This window comes from Temnothorax longispinosus, chromosome 1, assembly GCF_030848805.1.
Source record: "Temnothorax longispinosus isolate EJ_2023e chromosome 1, Tlon_JGU_v1, whole genome shotgun sequence".
NCBI lineage: Eukaryota > Metazoa > Arthropoda > Insecta > Hymenoptera > Formicidae > Temnothorax > Temnothorax longispinosus.
Genome location: NC_092358.1, coordinates 13609544 through 13630494, shown reverse-complemented (window position 1 = coordinate 13630494; position 20951 = coordinate 13609544). Strand labels below are relative to the sequence as shown.

Here is a 20951-nt window from a genome sequence, read left to right as displayed (position 1 = left end):
GAGAAGGCAAAGGAGGAGAAAAAAAGGGGTAGGAGAACAAGGGTGGAAAACAGGAGAATTTGGGTGGAAAGAAAGGAGATTGTGTGGAATGAGAATGAAGGGAAATGGGAAGAGAAATAAGGGTAGAGAGGGCTGGGTAGGGTAGGGGGTCGAGAGAGGGGAGAGGGAAAGGAAGAAGGCGAAGAAGAGAAGAAAGAAAAAAGAATCTAAGGTCTAAAAGGCCGCAATGATCAGGTCGGGGCAAGAAGGAGCTTTGTAAAGGGTTGGGTACGTCCCTGAAAAACGCCATGTGTTTATACGAATAAGTCTGTGTTAAATGTGATGTTAATTTTTATGTATAAGGATAAGAAAGGAGTTGGCTAATTTGTAAAGGTTTGGGACCGTTCCTTGAAAAACGCCTTTCAAACTCTGCAGGGATAAGAAATAAACCACTACACTACTACTACCGCCTATTGTCTTATCTTGCATGATTGCGTAATCGAATATTGCCCGTTGTTGAATGTAGTGCGCAAAATCATGTAAATTGCAATATCAGCAGATATTGCAATATAAGAGGCACAGATGTACCACGACAAGATACAGATTGCTCCGTCGTTTCGTCATGATCGTGCCAACATTTGTTGATCTGCAAGAATTCGTCGAGATGAAATTTGTCGTAAAGGAGGTGGCGGTTCTAAGAAACGGGACCGTTCTGGCGCATTACATTTTTACACGCCCCATGCCGTGGAATCTCCTCACAAAATCCGACAAGTCATGCACTTCCTGATTGATTGCAAATCACTCATGGATTACGATGGGAGGACGGAAACGTGCCGTACGTATGGCAAAACGACAGTATGGCGACGGGACGTCGATTCTTGTATACGTCAAGGAATGCCAGAAACGAGAATGACTGCTGCTTGAGAATTATGCGACAGAAAACCTAAACATTGATACTTTGTATGCAGATTATGAAGATGTCGAATCTTTAAATAATCTAGATGTTAATACTATACGATGTGAAAAACATGTTAAGAATTGCGCATTACAAAATGTATTAAAAATATTTAACTGGTGGTCGCAACGCCAAAAAGAATTGTGATTTGTTTGAAATAAATTATATAAATGTTACAATATTTTATTTCCTTTTCCCACATTGTTTGTAGTATAATATAGATAGCTGTTTGAGCAGTTTGATAGTTGTTCAATAGCTGTTTGAAAGCTGTTCAATAGCTGTTTTAAAAATCTTTGAGCTGTTTGATAAATGTTCAAAAGATGTTTCAAAGATGTTTGAGTTGTTTGAAAGCTGTTCAATAGCCGTTTTAAAGATGTTTGAGCTGTGTGATGGTTGTTCAAAAGCTGTTGATTGTATAACTGCAGCAGCTACACATCGGTGCTATTTGCAAAATTTGCAGTTTTGCACATGTTCGATGAAATAATCGTGAGACACGTTGCAATTTGTTCTTGAAAAAGGTATCATTTTTGGTGCCGTTGACTTATGATGATTTAATCTGTACAACTGCAGCAGCCGTACATTGGCGCTATGCAAGATTTGCATTTTTGCATGTGTTTGGTAAAGTCATTGCATAAATATAAAAAATAAACTTAAACATCTCTTGCTAGGAAAATAATAGATCTGTATCTTGACAAGTGGACCATGTGTAATGCGCTACATGACAAATAAATGTATATAATATAGTAAACAATTTAAATTATTTTTTTTTTGTTTACCGTTCCTCCTATTCCATGTCATTAAAATTACGCTGCGATATTGTCCTCAGATTTATTTAAATAAATTAAAATTAATAAATATCCGAAAAATAAAATACTACAATGAGAGAGAGAGAAAGAGAGAGAGAGAGAGAGAGAGAGAGAGAGAAAGAGAGAGAGAGAGAGAGAGAGAGAGAGAGAGCGTGAACGAGAAGACGTGCGCGAGGGAGAGATAACGCGAACGGGGGACATATCGCAATAAAAGCGAGAGAAAACATTAACAAGGGGAAACGGGAGCGAGAGAGAGGCCGCGAGCGCGCCGTGTGACGTCACGCGAACCCTTCACCGCGGACCGACGCAGCCGTTGCAAGCGGACCCTCTCCCCGCGGGACCCGAAAACGCGGACCGTCAACGCGGTTTCCCTTCACCCCTCGCGCACCCCACGTCGTAGAACGTGGATCCCGCCTCTTCTCACGGACCTCTCGCGGACCGTATCCCCCTCTTCCCGCGGACCCCTTTACGCGGATCATACGCAATACTCTCCCTCCCCGCGGACCCCTCGCGGACTGTACCTTCCCCTCTTCCCGCGGACTACTCTACGCGGATCTCTATTACTCTCCCCTTTCGGAGCTCCCGGGGTAGAAACGGCCCTCTATTCCTACTCACATTTATCCATTTATTTACTTAAATTAATTTTGTCCTACCGATCCTAATCTATTTGTCATCGGACAAATCTGAGCTTAGAAAACTTCCAACAATTGCAAAATGAACGTTCTGTTGAACGTGGCTATTGAAAGAATGTTTTTATGTTTGTTTTATTTTGAAGAACTTCTTGAACTGGTGCATATCAGTAGGGGAGATCGGGGCTCGTTGGCACAGTTTTCACAATTTCGGCATTTGATTTTTTAAACAATTAATTATCATGATTAAACAGTACTAATATGATACAGAGAACCTTTATCTACATTTTCATACCAGGAACGATCCTTTATACTGTATAGTTTCTTTGTAATAAGTGAAATACGAACACGCTGCATTGTAGCCAGCTTGCTCCGATAGTAGGGTAAGTTGGCTATACGACAATAGTCCATGTTAAATGAAAACGTAATAGAGATACATAATGCGTAGCAGATGTACTTCTTGATAAAGATTGTATATCTCTTAAAGTTATTTTGTAATGATCGAATAGCAAAATGCTGTTGCAGAAAATTGTAAACTATTTTAGATGTAGCTTTCTTCGATATAAAAATAATAAATATATACATATATATATATATATATAGCTTCTATCAGCATTGTAGGTATAGCAAACTACATATTCATACACGTCTCACATTCGCGGCAACAGCAAGTCAAGCTAAACTTTATAATATGAGTCAACATATTCCATCCCTACATAGGTTTGATTTCAGTCATTTTATTACAATATATTACTGTTATTACTTAAAATAACATAGTCGAATATAGTAACAGAAACTTTTCTTTTAACTAACAATAATACGTCACTTTGATTTACTTCTCAAGCTGAAGAACATACGATATTTTGAAACGCTCGAAAATTTACTTGCCCCTTCTTGAATCAGAGTTTTCTCTTTTTTTATTGTAATACTTGTTTAATTTAAATAAAACTTTGGGAAAAGTACCTATGTCATAAAAAAGATATTTTGGGTCTGTTTTTTATTGCTGAACTGGCTGCACTAGTTCAGAGTTTATCTTTTTTTTCCTATGTGCAGTAAAAAAGATAAACTCTAAACTAGCGCAGCCAATTCAGCAATAGAAAACAGACCCTTTGTGATAACTTTTTTCCATTTGTTACGTCCTGATGTGGACTTCGCGATTTCATTTTTTCATAAAAGCATTTTGTAAAATGTTTTTCCTACAGAATTGTTTTTGGGATGACGAAAATCGAACAATATTTGTCGATCGGCGGGCAGGTTACTGATCAAGAATGAATCACCATTCTTTCCAACAGCGAAATCAAATAATAAGTATATTAATTGTGAAACCTCCCTAGCGGAAATATTTCTACAAAATTAAAAAAAAATAAAGTTAAGAAATAATTGGCTATGAAAGCCGACGCAGGATCGAATATGCGGAAAAATTATATTTGCAGTCAAAACATTAAAACATTAAGATCAATCAAACGTTTCGGCCCTAAATCGGGCCCTTTTCAGAAGTCCAGTCAAAATACGATTAAACCTAGAAAAAATTGCAACACAAGGTTTTATTACGTCATTGTGTTCAGAAAAATATACTGAACAACATATTCAAATTCCGCCATTTTTCGCTATCCCTAAGTATGTTTTTTATTAACAATTTATAAACAAATTCGTTTTTCTCCACAAATACGATAAATTTTGAAATCTTTGTAGAGATCAAAGTTGTAGAACAAACAAATATATACAAAAAATGTGCTTATGAATTTTTTGAAATATCTCATATTATTTGAGATATTTGCAACAAAAGCTACTAGGCTACGCGCGGAGCGGAGCGGAGAGTTCTAACCAGCACACGGCAGTCTCTACCGGTCGCTGCTAGTTCTCTAGGTTTTACAAGGAACTTGAGTTGGTTCTCGATACTAGTATATGTGTCTATGTATACACACTCATATATATATATATATATATATATATATATATATATTCAACATGGTGTTATAGTTATGGCTGCTTAAAGGGATAAATTCAAAATTTCAGATTCAACATGACGCCATGTTGAATTGCGCATATATGCCACACGCCTTTCGAAAACTCTTTTCAAGACGAACATTTTCCGCCCTTAGTCATTAAAATCCGTCCATACCAATTTTGGACAGAGGGGGGGGGGGTAAAAGTGACGTGGATTGTCCCATATATGTATATATATATATATATATGTGTGTGTGTGTGTGTGTGTGTGTGTGTGTGTGTGTGTGTGTGTGTGTGTGTGTGTGTGTGTGTGTGTGTGTGTGTGTGTGTGTGTGTGTGTGTGTGTGTGTGTGTGTGTGTGTGTGTGTGTGTGTGTGTGTGTGTGTGTGTGTGTGTGTGTGCGTGCATAGACACATATACTAGTATCGAGAACCAACTCAAGTTCCTTGTAGAACCTAGAGAACTAGCAGCGACCGGTAGAGACTGCCGTGTGCTTGTTAGAACTCTCCGCTCCGCTCCGCGCGTAGCCTATAGTAGCTCTTGTTGCAAATATCTCAAATAATATGAGATATTTCAAAAAATTTATAAGAACATTTTTTGTAGATATTTGTCTGTTCTACAACTTTGATCTTTACAAAAATTTCAAAATTTATCGTATTTGTGGAGAAAAACAAATTTGTTTATAAATTGTTAATAAAAAACATACTTAGGGATAGCGGAAAACGGCGGAATTTGAATATGTTGTTCAGTATATTTTTCTGAACACAATGACGTAATAAAACCTTGTGTTGCAATTTTTTCTAGGTACCCCCCCTTTTTCCCGTATTTTGACTGGACTACAGTGACTCATATAAAAGTTAATGTGAACGCAACGACGCGGTATCGCAATGGGCTGATTACAATATCGGATATGCACGCGTACAATGGTATCGCAATCGGTTAACGTTTCTCAAAGCAACGTGGTGTATCGCATCAACTGCGCTGACTGTGATGCTTCGTACACGGGACAGACGGATAGACCATTGGGAACCCGTATCAGGGAACACAAGCGAGTAAATCCGGGGGGACATTCTGTAGTGCAGATGCATTGTATGGATAATAACCATAAGTTTGATTTCGGGAGTGCCGTAATCCTTGACAAAGAACCGTTTCACATTAAACGCTTGGTTTCTGAAATGTTGCACATCGGTCTGCAGCACAACGGGGTCAATTTACAAACAGATACCGATTTTCTTGGCGAATCATACCTCCCGCTAATAAATAAAATAAAGCGTCGCTTTAATGTTTAGGTAAATCCGCCGAATTCTCTTGTTGCGACCGTGTGCTCGGCGATGTATATTTGTTTATAATTTGTTATACGTTCGCGTGCTCTTGAGATCACAGCGTGCGCTTTGACCTCACATTCGGGGCTCAGATGCCGACGAACACACATCGTTCTCCACACAGCGAATATGTCAGAGACGTCTGAATGCGGTTCGTGTAGCACGCAGTAAGTTACGCATATTTTCCATCTTTTGTAATGGCCGTAATGGTTACTGCATTCGGTAGTTCTGCCGGGCCACAGTTTGCTGCTTTCGTCTCTCTCTCTCTTTGATTCCCGCTGTCAAGGCTACGTGGGTGCTTACCAAACATACGCGCCGTAACATACACTTGAAGAGAGATCTGAACGCGCACCTGGCGTCCTCAAAATGCGAATTATAACATCTGCGCTTGCGTCTCGCATTAACCGATTGCGATACCATTGTACGCGTGCATATCCGATATTGTAATCAGCCCATTGCGATACCGCGTCGTTGCGTTCACATTAACTTTTATATGAGTCACTGAAGAGGGCCCGATTTAGGGCCGAAACATTTGATTGATCTTAATGTTTTAATGTTTTGACTGCAAATATAATTTTTCCGCATATTCGATCCTGCGTCGGCTCTCATAGCCAATTATTTCTTAACTTGTTTTACTCAGAACCTACCATGTACGTTTGTTTAAAAAAAATAAAAGTGTACTACAAAAAACTATAAAATATAATTGCCAGAATCTATTAAATTCTACATGAATTTAAGAAATACTACAAAATCCTACATGAAAATGCTAGAATTGGAACACTTGTAAATTTTTGTATTTTTTTAGTGCATCTTAATCTATAAATTTTTCGATAAAACTACACCAAACTACAACTAATACTGATATTCTACACATTTCTATATCTATTTGAGTACAGTAGACTACAAGGATACTAGAATTAAAACACTCTCTAATGAGGAAATTCACCCGACATAAAAAAAAATTATATTTATTTTTAAATTTTATTACTTCTTTTTAACTAAATTTGTTTTTTAAGATGCAACTTATGATTATAAATATTTTCTCGTACTTGAAAAACACACTTACCTTGATGGGATTCGAACTAGAGACCTCGGGACCTCTGGATCGTGAGCCAACCGTCTTACGTGGTAGACTACTTCTTAATTTGATGTAAGTGTTATATATAGTCTTCTTCTTCTTCTCTAGCCTGTGTTCATCCACTTCTGGACATAGGCCTCTTCCATTTTCTTCCATGTCTTTCTCTCCCGTGCTGTCTGCATCCACCTCTTTCCTGCGTGGCGTTGGATGTCATCTCGCCATCTCGTTTGTGGTCGGCCAATGCTTCTTTTGGACTCTCTTGGTCTCCATTGCATCAGGACCTTGGTCCATTTAGTGTTGCTTCTCGCAACATGTCCCGCCCATTGCCACTTTTGTCTACTTGCTCGTTCAACCACGTCGGCAACTCCTGTTCTTTTTCTTATCTCTTCGTTTCGGATTTTATCCCTCAGGCTGATTTTCAGCATTGCTCGCTCCATTGCCCTCTGACAGATTCTTAGTTGGTTTGCGCTGTTTGCTGTGAGAGTGATTGTTTCGAGTCCATATGTCGCAACTGGTAATATGCACGTATCATACACTTTCCGTTTGAAGTTGATTGGGATTTTTGGTTCTCGGAGGATATAGCTTAGTCTGCCGAACGCTGTCCACGCCAAGCCGATTCTTCTAGTGATCTCAGCTGTCTGGTTATTTTTTCCTAGCTTGATCTTGTGCCCTAGATACACGTATTCTTCTACCATCTCGAGAGTGTGGTTATCGATGCTGACTAGTATATTGATGGGGCTCATGATTTTCGTCTTCTGGAGGTTCATTCTCAGGCCAACTGCTTGGGAAGCTTCCCTGAGTTCTTGTATCATTGTTGCGAGCTCGTTTGCATCGCTGCTGAATATGATAATGTCATCCGCGAAACGGAGATGGTTTAAACGTTTTCCATCAATATTGATACCTTTTTGATCCCATGTTAGCCTCTCAAATACGTCTTCCAGCGCCAAGGTGAAAAGTTTTGGTAAAATCGTATCGCCCTGTCTCACACCCCTCTTGATAGGGATTCTACCTGTAGTCCAATCCTCTTCCATTTTAACGTGCAGGGTGGCATGCTCGTATATGAATTTGATCAAGTTGGAATATCTAGAATCAACTCGTGCTTTATCCAATGCTTCGAGCACTGCCCATGTCTCAACTGAGTCGAAGGCCTTATGGTAGTCTATAAAGGCCATGTGCAGTGGGATATTGTACTCGGTGCATTTTTCTATAAGTGTGTGTACTGTTTGTATATGGTCATTTGTGCTGTACCCCCTTCTGAATCCTGCCTGTTCTATGAGTTAGTAGAAATCGAGCTTCTGGCTTCAACGATTTGTTATTATTTTGGATAACAGCTTATAAAGGATTGAGAGTAGACTAATGGGTCTGTAATTTTCCATATTCGTGCAGTCGCCCTTCTTAAAGAGCAGGATGACCTCTGCGTTCTGCCACGAGTCAGAGATCCTTTTTCCAGACATCTGTTCAGTAGTACCAGGAGTGCTTTTTCTAATTCTTCCCCTCCAACCTTGAGCATCTCGACTGTTATCCGGTCTTCCCTGGTGCTCTGTTGTTTTTTAGTTGTTTCAATGCTGCTTCCAGTTCTGACTTGTTAATGTCTGGTAAATCTTCGGATCCTACGTTCAGAATTGTCTGTCTCGGTCGTCCTTGCTGGTTCGGATTTGGAGCTGATTGGCTGTAAAGTTTTCGGTAGAAGTCTTCAATGATTCCTCTCTGTTACTACCTTTCCTAGATTGTTCTTCATCTTATGGATTACTACCTTCCCTTTTGACATTTTGGAGCGCAGAACTCTCATGTTCATATTGTTTTTAATGGCTTCTTTGATTGCTCGCGTGTTGTACGCTCTTTTGTCTTTTCTAATCGCTTTTCTTACGGCCTTGTTTAGGTCTTTATATCCCGGTGAATCCCTGCTCGTTCTTCTTCTTTCTCTGATTTGCCTTTGTGTCTGGACTAAGTTTCGAGTTCCCACGCTTCTGAAGTGAGCACACTTTTCTCACGGCACTTCGGATGCTGTTTGTGATTTGTGTTGACAGCGCATTTAGTTCTAGTTCTTGTAGCTTTTCGGTTGGTTTTAGTTTCTGTTCGAGCGTAGTCTTATATTCTTCTTCCTTCCCTCTCAGCTCTGCTAATGTTGGCCTGACCTTTTTATTCATGAGACGTTTCCTCTCGAGCCGAGTATCCACTAGGACTTTTGCTCTCACCAACCTGTGGTCGCTGCCCGTGTTGAAACGATTTAGGGTTGACACATCTGCACAAATGCGCTTGTCAGTGGCTAGCACATAGTCTATTTCGTTTTTGATAGTGCTGTCCGGACTTCTCCATGTCCACTTTCTTCTGGGATGCTTTTTAAAGAAGGTGTTTAAGCAGTATATTTTCTCTTTGCTCAGGAAGTTCATCATCACTTGTCCCCTTGGGTTTCTCGTGCCCAGACCGAAGGCACCGATGTACGGTGGGTCCGCCTGTGTCATCGCTCCAATTTTAGCATTAAAGTCATCAGTTATAATGGTAAACTTGGTTTTTTCCGCACTTTTTGCTGCTGTCAGGTCTTCATAGAACTGCTCAATATCTTTCTTTGTCGAAACTGAAGTTGGTGCGTAGGCCTGTATTATTTGTATGCTGCACTTGTTGTTAAGTCTTAGCACTACATAAATTACCCTGTCCGATATAGCTTTGGTTTTGGTTACAAGGTGTTTCAATTTTTTATGAATTAGCAGGGCCACACCTCCGATGTGTGAATCTATGTCAGAGTTCTTTTGAAGAAGCATATATCCAGATTTCATGATTGTGACCGTTTCCCCACTCAGCCTGGTCTCGCTTATTCCGAGGACGTCCCACTTGATGTTTTCTAATTCATTTTCGAGGTTGATCAGATGTTCTTCGAGTCTCATTGTGCGAATGTTATACGACGCAATGTAGAGAGTCTTCTTGGTACGCTTGTGTTCCGTATTCCGTTTTCGTTTCCTTCCATTCATCGAATTTGTGCCTCCCCCAGAATCCATGAGGCAGACTGACGTGTCAGTGCGAGATTCCGAGCGTCCCGCTCTACTCGCCTGGGGTAATTTTGTTTTCGAGTTCGACATTTCATGGTGAAGGTTTTTGGCATTTAAAACGCCACGCTTGCCAGACGTATTGGCGAGTACCTGTTTTGGTCCGCGGAAGCTATTTTATTTCACTCCTACTTTTCAAGCGAGCCTGACGAGCGTTCCCCCATCGCCATCCGAGGGACGCGTCTTTAAGGGGTTACAGGCTCCCCCAGGTAGCGCCGAGATCTTCTCTTTTCCCCACCTATCCCATCCTGGGAAGGCGCAAAGCGAGTCTCCCATTAGGAAAAAGATTCGACTTGGTGGCGTCCTCCAAAAATTTCGAGGAGGCGCGCACCCTGGTAGCCACCGCCGCCCCTCACCAGACCCCCCCAAATCACCGAGAAAAAACCCCCGCAGGATTTGTGATACCTGCCTGGGGTTGAACCCGGATCTCCGGAACGTGAATCCGGCGACTAGCATTAGTAACTACCGACTCGCTATATATAGTCTACATGTATCATAACCAGCGCAAATATATAATTTTTCAAAAATTCTTAAGAAACAAATTCAGTTTAAAAAGAGTAATAAAATTTTGAATCGGATATACAAATATAATTTTTTCTTAACGTCGGGTGAATGTCAGAAACCAGTACCGGCTCATTACAAAATAGGCCTATTGGGCCAACGTCGCGCCGCGTGATTACAAAAAGAAAAAAAACTTCTTTATTCTAACTTATCTGTAAAATAAAAAGCGAGTCATTATAAAAAAACCTTACCCAGCACCATACACATGTCTAAAACCGCATAACCCGGGAAAAAATCTCTTATTTATTCATATTAGTTTATATTAGTTTATATTAGTAGATACATGATTATATATGATCATATAAGAAATGGAAAATACAATCTTAAACAATATTATATGGCCATATATAAGCATATATACATATGCCATGATTATATACTCGGGAAAAAATACCTCTTATTTGTTCATATTAGTAAATATATAATTATATATGGTCATATAAGAAATGGAAATATAATATTGAACAATATTATATATGGCTAAATCTCTTTAAGTATAACTTTATATAGTCATATATGGTTTTATATAGGTACTAGTATATTATCATGTGTGATAGATAATCATATATGAATTATGAATATATACTCTATAATGGATTTATCCATATAAATTTGTATAACTGTTATAAATATTCTTCTAATAGTATATTATTTTACTTGACAATATCAAATTAATATAAAATATATTATTTTTAGTTTCAGTTTACACAATTGCGTTTTAAGTCCGACAAAGTCCATATATTGGCACGCAGTGCCAATTTAAAAAACTGAAACATGTATTTAATAATAATTGATATTGTGAAATATTATTAAGCATCAAGATCCGGTTCGACCGAAAACGGCACTTCGCATTGCTTATATGTTATTTTAAGTTTTTTTTTCTAATTTTGCATAAGATACTTAATTTCTTTAATTGACATATTAATTTTTACTTTCTATGGAAAGGTTGAAGGTTTGGTTGAAGGTCTGTTTTTTCATGTAAAATTGTAGTATCTTATAAACATCTAAAAAAAGCAAATTTATGTAGATTTTCATGAATTCACGAGTTGTAAAAGGCTTTAGGATTTTGTCGTTTTCTGTAGAACCTTGTAGTATTGTATGCAAAATTACAACCATTCACGAATCAGAAATTTATCCACTTTTAAAAAAGGCGTGTGTTACCTGAGTGAATTTCGTTTGTATCGTAAAATTGAAGCCTCTTTTCCGCGATGCCGATTGGCTATCTCGATTGATTGCCGCGCCGCGTAGCTTGCTTCATCCCGTGAGGGACTGTCATCGCGGAGTGTGGCGAGTTTCGTGCGTGTATAGTGCGTCGTGTGTGTCATGATGTGACAGCTCGCGTCGTGTCGCGAGGTTAATCGTCCCGCGTCGTGTCGCGATTAATAATGTTAAAGCTAAATGGCGCGCGCGAAGCGCGCGCGTAGCGCGCGCCTGTGTTGTTCTAGTCCATTTATAAAAAAGGCGTGTTACCTGAGTGAATTTCGTTTGTATCGTAAAATTGAAGCCTCTTTTCCGCGATGCCGATTGGCTATCTCGATTGATTGCCGCGCCGTAGCTTGCTTCATCCCGTGAGGGACTGTCATCGCGGAGTGTGGCGAGTTTCGTGTGTGTAGTGCGTCGTGTGTGTCATGATGTGACAGCTCGCGTCGTGTCGCGAGGTTAATCGTCCCGCGTCGTGTCGCGATTATTATACAATAGCATAATGTTAAAGCTAAATGGCGCGCGCGAAGCGCGCGCGTCTGTAGTGTCTAGTATAGGTAAAAAATTGTACATTTATGTATCTTTCTATTAAACTTTACAACAGACTATACGAAAATAAAAAGATAAGTATTTTGACTTTTGCGAATTAAGAAGTTATTTATAATAGGTGAATTTTGGAAGATTTGTGTAAAAACTTGTAACATTTAACTAAAAATTACAAATTTTGGTAAATCTGAAGGAGAGCTCCCTCCTCACCGATTTCGCTGAATTTAGGCTTAATCGACACGTTTTTGCACAAAACGAACGAATCTGGCAGAAAAAAGCCCTGCTCTGCCCCGCGAAGCGAGATATTAACTGTTAAAGTTGACGACTATCAGTAGGTTATGAGACCTCCCAGTAAGCAAGGAACATTAAATTTACGTTTAGAAATATTGACTTTATGTGTATTTTTTAAACGTTTTTTAATAATATTATACACATATTTGAAAAATATTATTTCGTAATATGATTTTTCTGAATGTTGTTAAAATATTTTAAAAACGTTACAGAAAATATTTTTCAAATGTTACTCTGACATTTATTTGAGATCAATGCAACAGTTTAAAATTTCTTGTAATTTGGACTTGGAAATAACGTTGGTAGTATATTAATTTTCTGTTGTTAGAATGTTATTGTTTCATATTGTGCGCAACGCTCATCGCGACAGACAACAGCCATGATGCGTACATTATCCTACGTACGATGCGTGAGTGCGTATACACGCGTGTGGATCGAGCAGTGCGGAGTGCTCTTTATTTACAGTATATTTATATATAAGTAAGTAACTATTATATTCTAAAAGTTGTATATTAATAATAAGAACTCAATTAACCATACGTGCTATGAATAGTAGCTGATATGATGATCTATAACCTATAATTTAGGTTAACTACAAATAACGTTCTTTGGGTATCGGTAGAAGCTATATAGTGGAATTATTTGCTATTTTCTTGCAATTTACTGCCGATTATTTTCAGCTGTTTGAGCGCGTCGAGATCATGAGCAGCGCACGCTTGTCGCAACAGCCAATCGGAAGCAGTAATAGTTCTGGAGACTGTAGTCGCATTATCTTACATATACGTATGATGCGTGAGTGTGTCATATATACGTATACGTTTGTGCTTGTGCTGTCGAGCACTTTTAATTGTATACAACATTTTTATATGGGTAATTATTATATTCTAAAACTTGCATATTAATGATAAGAACTCAATTATCTATATGTGCTGTAAATAGGTAGCTGGTGATTCAAGATCTATTTTTCGACCTATATATAAGAGAGAGATTTGCAGAAGAAAAGAAATATACCAAAGTATTAAGGATCGAACATATTTTTGATGTACTCGGACCGCGAGGCTGAACAATATTCTGAGGAAAGTATTATACAAGATACAGAGATTGGACAATATCTCCCCTTATCTTCCATTGACAATTTGAAGATATGCTAAAAACTGATCCAGAAGCTTTCATGCAAGTTGTAAGTAAAGCTGCTTATCACAATTATAATTAATTCTATAAACATTTACAAATAACATTTCGGGTTAGTAGTTACATAATCGTAGTAGATATAAATTTACACAATAAAATCAGACTTTAAAAATTTAAGAATTAAGAAAAGACTGTAAGAGATATCTCCTCTCCCTCTCCCTCTCTCTCCCTCTTTCTCCCTTTCTCTCCAAGAGTAGTAAATATAATATTTGCAATTTAGAGTCGACAAAGAGATCACCAGGACTTGTAATTTTTACCGATTTTTTGGTATTATTTTAAATGTAGTGCCTATAGCAAAGATAGTAATTGCGCATTATCTGTATCTACTATGTTTATAGTGATTTTGATTGTGGCGTAACATATGCATATATTTTTTGTTTATGACACAATTTATTAGATGAAAAAATAGATGAAAACTCTAAAAGTGTCAGTAACATACAGACAAAATCATCCAAACGTCATATCAAATAAGTACTAACGCATTCACACTACATTGTTCAAGTCTTTTATGCATATAGATATTCTATATATAAATGTGTGTTGCTTTGTTTTACCATATTTAGCAGAAAGATTAAGTATTTATATATAAAAATCTTCTTGCAAACTTTTCGTATATTTTTAAGCTTTTAAATTTAATGGAAATGGTACAGTAATATTTTTTTACAATTTTCTTTAACGGACCAAACATACTGATAATATATCAAAGTTGTACAATTTTTGTAACAGATAAATATTTACATTGACAGCTCGAGATCTTTACTTTGAAATTTTTTAATCATTTGTGATATATTGAGCAAATGCTCTAATTGATTTACACCTATTTTTATTATGTAAAAGCATTTGTAATTCTATGCAACCAATGCGATATATGTAAATTTTCTAAAAGAAGGTAGAATTTTGTCGGTAAAGTTTTCAAATATGGTGTCCTTCAAAAATCAAAATGTATTTGTATTAATCTCTATAATGTATTCAACTGTATGTTTTATGTATAAAACGATCAAATAGAATCTTGAAGAGGAGCACCCAATGGGTCTAAAACCAAAAATGGTTACTCTGACTCTTTTTACAAACTTATATCTATAATATATGTCCTTTAATGTGTTCTATAATATCCCATAATATGTGTTATTATATTTTAAAAGTCTTCTGAATTATTTTCCTTGCAATTTATAATAATAAACTGCATTATATAGAATTACAAGTATAAATTTTTCAGGTGAACAAGGTTATGTTAATTGGAGGGAAACATGAAAAGGATTTTATTAGAAGAAGTTTGAGTGCTACATTTTCTGATGACTTAGCCTCCATGTGTTTATGGACTGGCCAAAAAAATAATTATAATTATTGGAGATACGCAATTCTGAGCATTAAAAGTAAGTAATTTTTTAAGAGATGTATATATTACTTGCAGTATTAAATGCTATGTTTTATGTCTCAGAATTTATTAAAATTGTCTCCTATTTTTTTGTGGCAATCATCGTTAAAAAGCAGGACACACATACACGTTAAAAATTCTTACAAAATAAAAGAAAAATATATATATCCATAAACTAATACTTTTGATCGATTTAGTATATATGTAAACTATTCCGGAAACTTTTGTGTTATTTCAATAATTATCATAAGTTTTAATTGCCGTTAAATTAACATTATTTATTTCTTTTATCTAACAATAAACTGTATTGAATTTTTCTTATTCCAGAAGCTTTTAGAGCAATTATTCCCTCGGAATACAGAAAAAGATTTTGAACACTTTGTAATGGAGTGGTTCAGATTCGCAAACGTCCGTAAGGAAAGAAAAAAACATTAAAAAGGTAATGTAATGTATTTTGGTATATACTCTCTATAAAATAAAATTATTATAGTTTGCCGCGTTATAATTTATAAGTAGCTTTTTCACTAATTTAATTCTACTTTTATTTTTCAGGAAGTGATAAATATATTATCTTACTTGCGTGGCTCCGCGCGAGTGATTATTATAGTAACAAAAGGGTCTTAGGTTTGATCTCGACTCAGTCTGCATCCCGCATATACAGTCCTCGTTTAACTTGTTTCCCTGTAAGGGGTTGATTAAGAGGAAGTAAATGGTTTAAGGATTGAAAGACCTGTATGTGGTTTAATAATCCGTTTTAGAAAGTTTGTAGAATGAAAAAAAATACATAGGTCTAGGCAATAGTAAAAAGAAAATTTTTATACATTAGAAATAGTGATTTGTGCTATATGATCTAAAAGGATAAGGTCGAAGGCACTAACACCCTCATTCGAGGGGACACATTTCAAATAAAAAAGGAAGATTTTGATAAAATTATTTGATTTGACATTTTTTCTCAATATTACGTTTAGTTTGTATTCAAGGATCAACGACGAAGATGTGGAACCACATCTGATCTTGCCTTAAAATGCATTTTTTCCTGGATTTGAGACAGAAATCTGATTTTTTTATTTGAAAGATGAGTTTTATCCCAAAACCTTCCGCTAGGATCAGTGATCTTCACCAAAGATATTATTGTGATAAACTGAAAACTGTAATATATGGTATATATTATTTTTATATAAATAAAACTTTTTTTATGATAATTAGTGAATTATTCCCTAATACAGATTAGTATATAACAGGCCTGGGCAACTTCGAACTCCGGAGTCACGACACTCCCCTACTTTCCGTAGATAGAAAAGAAGTGTCGTGGTTCTGGAGCTCAAAGTTGTCCCAGCCTGGTCTATAAAAGCAATCTAAATATTAATTAGACAATAAATATTGAGATATTTTATTACTATTGCATATTTATTGAAAACATGTTGCCTGTAATAGAAATAAAACATCAATAAGAACTTTAAATAAATGTTAGAATTAATATTACGGTAATCTTAATATAATATTGTAATAAAGTTGATAGTACGTTTAAATTTTTATGTCAAAAACATTACAGGAATGATAGAAAACCCTTAGCGCAATGTTATTTGCAACGTTATGGCACTCCCATTTCAACATTACTGAAATTTCGGAATCGTGGTCAAAGTATGTTCATAATGATGTTCTATACAACATTAAGAACTACATATTTAACAACATTACAAGTTATAGAATATCGTTGCAATAACATTGTAATAATGATTTTTTGCTTACTGGGCTATCATACCGACGCGATATAGCGACTACGGACATGCTCCGCGACCACATGCGCATGTCCCGTGGTCACGTGATGTACAACCTCAATGACATATTATTATTGTTATGTGCAATTCCAAAATATTTATAATGCCATATTCAGTAAAGCAATTATATAGTAATCCGTGGCTAGTGATTCAGGATGTTGTTGGCGATGCAAAAACATGGCCCAAATTCATCCGAAAAATGTTTTGGGATAAAAATCTAAAAGATCACAATAGAATGATCCTTGCCAATTTTTCACATCTAAATGCAGTATCCGAAGATTTGTTGCACGATATATTAACTTTTACGTTAAAGCAGAGCATACACACGTGTGTGTGCCCTGCTTTAACGAAAATCACAACTTCTATAAAGCAGGACATACACATGTGTGTGTGTGTGTGCCCTACTTTAACGAAAACCACAACTTCTATAAAGCAGGACATACACACGTGTGTGTGTGTGTGTGTGTGTGTGTGCCCTGCTTTAACGAAAATCACAACTTCTATAAAGCAGGGCATACACACGTGTGTGTACCCTGCTTTAAGGAAAATCACAACTTCTATAAAGCAGGGCATACACACGTGTGTGTGCCCTGCTTTAAGGAAAATCACAACTTCTATAAAGCAGGGCATACACACACGTGAGGAGGGAGCTCTCCTTCAGATTTACTGTATACACACTCACGCATTGTACGTAGGATAATGTACGCATCATGGCTGTCGCCTGTCGCGATGAGCGTTGCGCACAATATAAAACAATAACATTCTAACAACCAAAAATTAATATACTACCAACGTTATTTCCAAGTCCAAATTACAAGGAATTTTGAACTGTTGCATTGATCTCAAATAAATGTCAGAGTAACATTTGAAAAATATTTTCTGTAACGTTTTTAAAATATTTTAACAACATTCAGAAAAATCATATTACGAAATAATATTTTTCAAATATGTGTATAATATTATTAAAAAACGTTTAAAAAATACACATAAAGTCAATATTTCTAAACGTTAATTTAATGTTCCTTGCTTACTGGGCATTTAATCATGACAAAATCGTTTAAACATTTATTAATAAAGAAAGAGATCTAGTAAAATTTAAGCAGAATATAATTACAACAAAAATAGGCAAATCATTATACACACATATATACTAGTGTGAGGTGTATGTGTGTGTGTGTGTGTGGGAAGGGCGCGGGTGTTACAAAGGTGCGGAGGTTTTCGAGCAAGATTTAGAGGGAAAAATATCTAAATTAACTTGACATCCTGCTCGACTATTACAGAATCATTATTAGCAAAGAATTTATATGAAAAGAAAAAGGAGAGATTAAATGGTATAATGTACGTACTTATTGAGGAATTATCGCGCTTAAGGTTACATTACATTAACGGTGTTACTTATTTAATTTAAGGAAATCGACTCACATATGATTTCCACGCTGGAACAGGAGAGCGCGGGGGAAGGTGATCGACCGTCGAGAATCTCGATGGTCGATGCGGAGAATGCGGGGGAGGGTGATCTACAGCACGATTGATCTGGATATTCAACTGTAGTGGGGGAATAACAGTCTAGGAAAGGGCTGTGGGGGGAATCCTCGAGTTCCTCGGAAGGAACCGGGGAATAGGAGGGCTCTAGGAAAGGCGATGATTCAGGGGTATCGGGGAACACCTGATACGGAAGGGAACAGCGGATAGGTGAGGAGGAAGATGAAGGGGGAGAATCGGGGATACGGTGTTCGATATGCGGAAACCGTTCGCGTTTGAGAAATGAGGCAAGGAGCTATCGCTCCATTTCGCGGGCGCGCCTGTTCTGGTTTATCCGTTTTCGGATAACTACCCCTATGGAACTGCGGCGGTGCACGTGTGAGTACACTAAAATTATTTAATATTTTAAAAATTGAAGTAGGGGGAGTTTTGAAGATATATATATATGTATGCCTGTTATTTATACACACACACACACACATATATATATATATATATATATATATATATATGTAGAAAGAAAAGGAGTGATAGATATTTGGGACTTACTATTAAAGCTGATGGTGATCACAGGATGTAATGGCTCTGAGTCAGTAATCGCGCCGGTGAGACTGAATCGAAGATTCTTCTGGACCGTTGGCTCGGTAATGCGATGCGATGATATTGACCCGCACAGAATTTATAGCAATGATAAAGTTGACAACGGGATTGAGACCAGAAATAGTTGTGCTAAGAATCTCGTAGGCGCGGACTTTACTGTTTAGAGTTTCAGAAAAAGTGGGTGTCCCGCCGTCGCGGTTTATATATGATTTTAGGGATGGGTTATCAAGGAGTAACTTAATTTAATTTTTTTTGGTGGGGAACTTAATTTTCCGATGATGACTTTTGTTAGTCATCATCTGAAAAACATATTTTTCTCATGGAAACGATCGAGACGCTTGATTCCGAAAATTCTATTGTCTCGTCTTTATCTGTTATTGTCTACCGTCAAGTGTTTTTCACAAATTTTCGGCGGCGCGGATTTCACAATTTCTCGTGGATCGAGACGCCAGATTTCGGAATTTCTATTGTCTCGTCTTTATCTGTTATTGTCTACCGTCAAATGTTTTTCACAAATTTTCGGCGGCGCGGGTTTCACAATTTCTCATAGATGCTAGATTTCAGAATTTCTATCCTCTCGTTCTTATTTGTCATCGTCTAGCGTCAAGTGTTTTTCTCGAATTTTCCCCGGGAATGACGGCCTGACCGGCTATTGACCGGCCGTTGACCGGCGGCGCAGCCCTAGCGGAAAAAATTTCTATAAATAACTACAAAATTTAACTAAAAAGAAATTTGTACATTTTTGTTGAAATATTTAATTTTTTGTTGAAATACCCGAGTCGAAATTTTACTCCTTCTTTCGACCTCTTATTTTTCACATCTCAGGATTCTGGAGGATTTTGATAGGTTCTAATTGTATTGTACTTAGCTCCTACTTTGTGCCTGAAAACGGCAGTAAACGGACTGTTTCCCATTTTGAGGTTTAAAAGAGGAGTTATCGGTAAAACCCTCCTAAACCTCCTAAGACCCTCTAGATCCTACACTGATAGAAAAATGTACTAAATTTTAATTAATGTTTTCTTCAATAGTTTTTATAAAGTATTTTTTTAAATTTGTTAATATTTTTCGAATGAAAAAAATTTTCATCCAATTGAAACAAATTTTCTAAACCTAATAAAATATTTACTGAATTCAAAAGAACACTTTATTAGGACTATTGGAGAAAAAATTTATTGTAGTAGATTTTATTATCAATGTATTAATTTTTAAATCGTAATGAAACATGTTCCATATCACGTACATCATCGGTGATTCATATAGTATAGGTTTTGGTAAATTTAGCAACGAGATACGGTTGTGACTTTGACTTATGTTGTCGTATCTCGTTGCTCTGTTAAATGCAATATTTATCTAGATTTATTATTTAGAATCTAAGATTTTTAATATTAAAAAAATATTACCGCAAAATATTTTATAACATTGTTAATTAATCAGATACATATAGACATACATGTATCACAATTAATAATGTTATAAAATTTATATAATAAATCTTTTTTTTATTAACCATATGAAACACAACTTAAATAAAAACTCCACTGCAAGTCACCGATAATATACATGACATAAAGCATGTTAATATGATAATGTGGTAAATAGCATATAGGGGGGAGAGTCAGAAAAAATCTAAGAGATCGCACACGTTTGTTTCTAAGGTACAAAGGAACATATATTTATTTGCTTACACTTTTTTATCTACTTGTTCATGTACTCTTGCATACTATCTAAATTAAGCTCATATTATATCATAACGAAAAAAAAAATGTTTAATTATTTAAAACAATTAATATATGTATTGTATCTTAATAAAAATTAAAATTAAAATTTAGTTTCAACAAAATTAAAATTAAAATTGAGAAATGTCTTGATACTGATTGTGAGTATCTTAAAATAAAATATCTTAATACTAATAAAACTTAAAATTAATACCTTAATACCAAATAACTAATCGCATATCACAAATGTCATTTAACAAATAATATTAATAATACGGAATTAAGGAGTCTGGATTACCGATTGAAATCAAAGTAAGAAAAGAAAAGAGAAGAAAAGAGAGGGGGGCCTTGTCTACGAGATAAATTCTAGGGCCAGAATATAAACCAGAGTCACAAGAATAAGAGCAATTCCAAGATCTCAAGACGAGATTAACCTTGCAGAGCTCCTTGTACTA

The 20951-nt window shown here is 36.5% G+C and overlaps 1 protein-coding gene and 1 long non-coding RNA gene across 3 annotated transcripts in view; one reads left to right on the top strand and one right to left on the bottom strand.

Annotated features, from left to right (window-relative positions):
* LOC139809977 (odorant receptor 13a-like) overlaps positions 1-20951 on the bottom strand; it is a 602938-nt gene that overhangs the window by 236985 nt on the left and 345002 nt on the right. The window lies entirely within an intron of this gene.
* LOC139810050 (uncharacterized) lies at positions 13071-16123 on the top strand. The gene is made up of 5 exons (XR_011731236.1): positions 13071-13225; positions 13295-13535; positions 14763-14919; positions 15249-15360; positions 15474-16123. It is a non-coding gene; the product is annotated as an uncharacterized lncRNA (long non-coding RNA).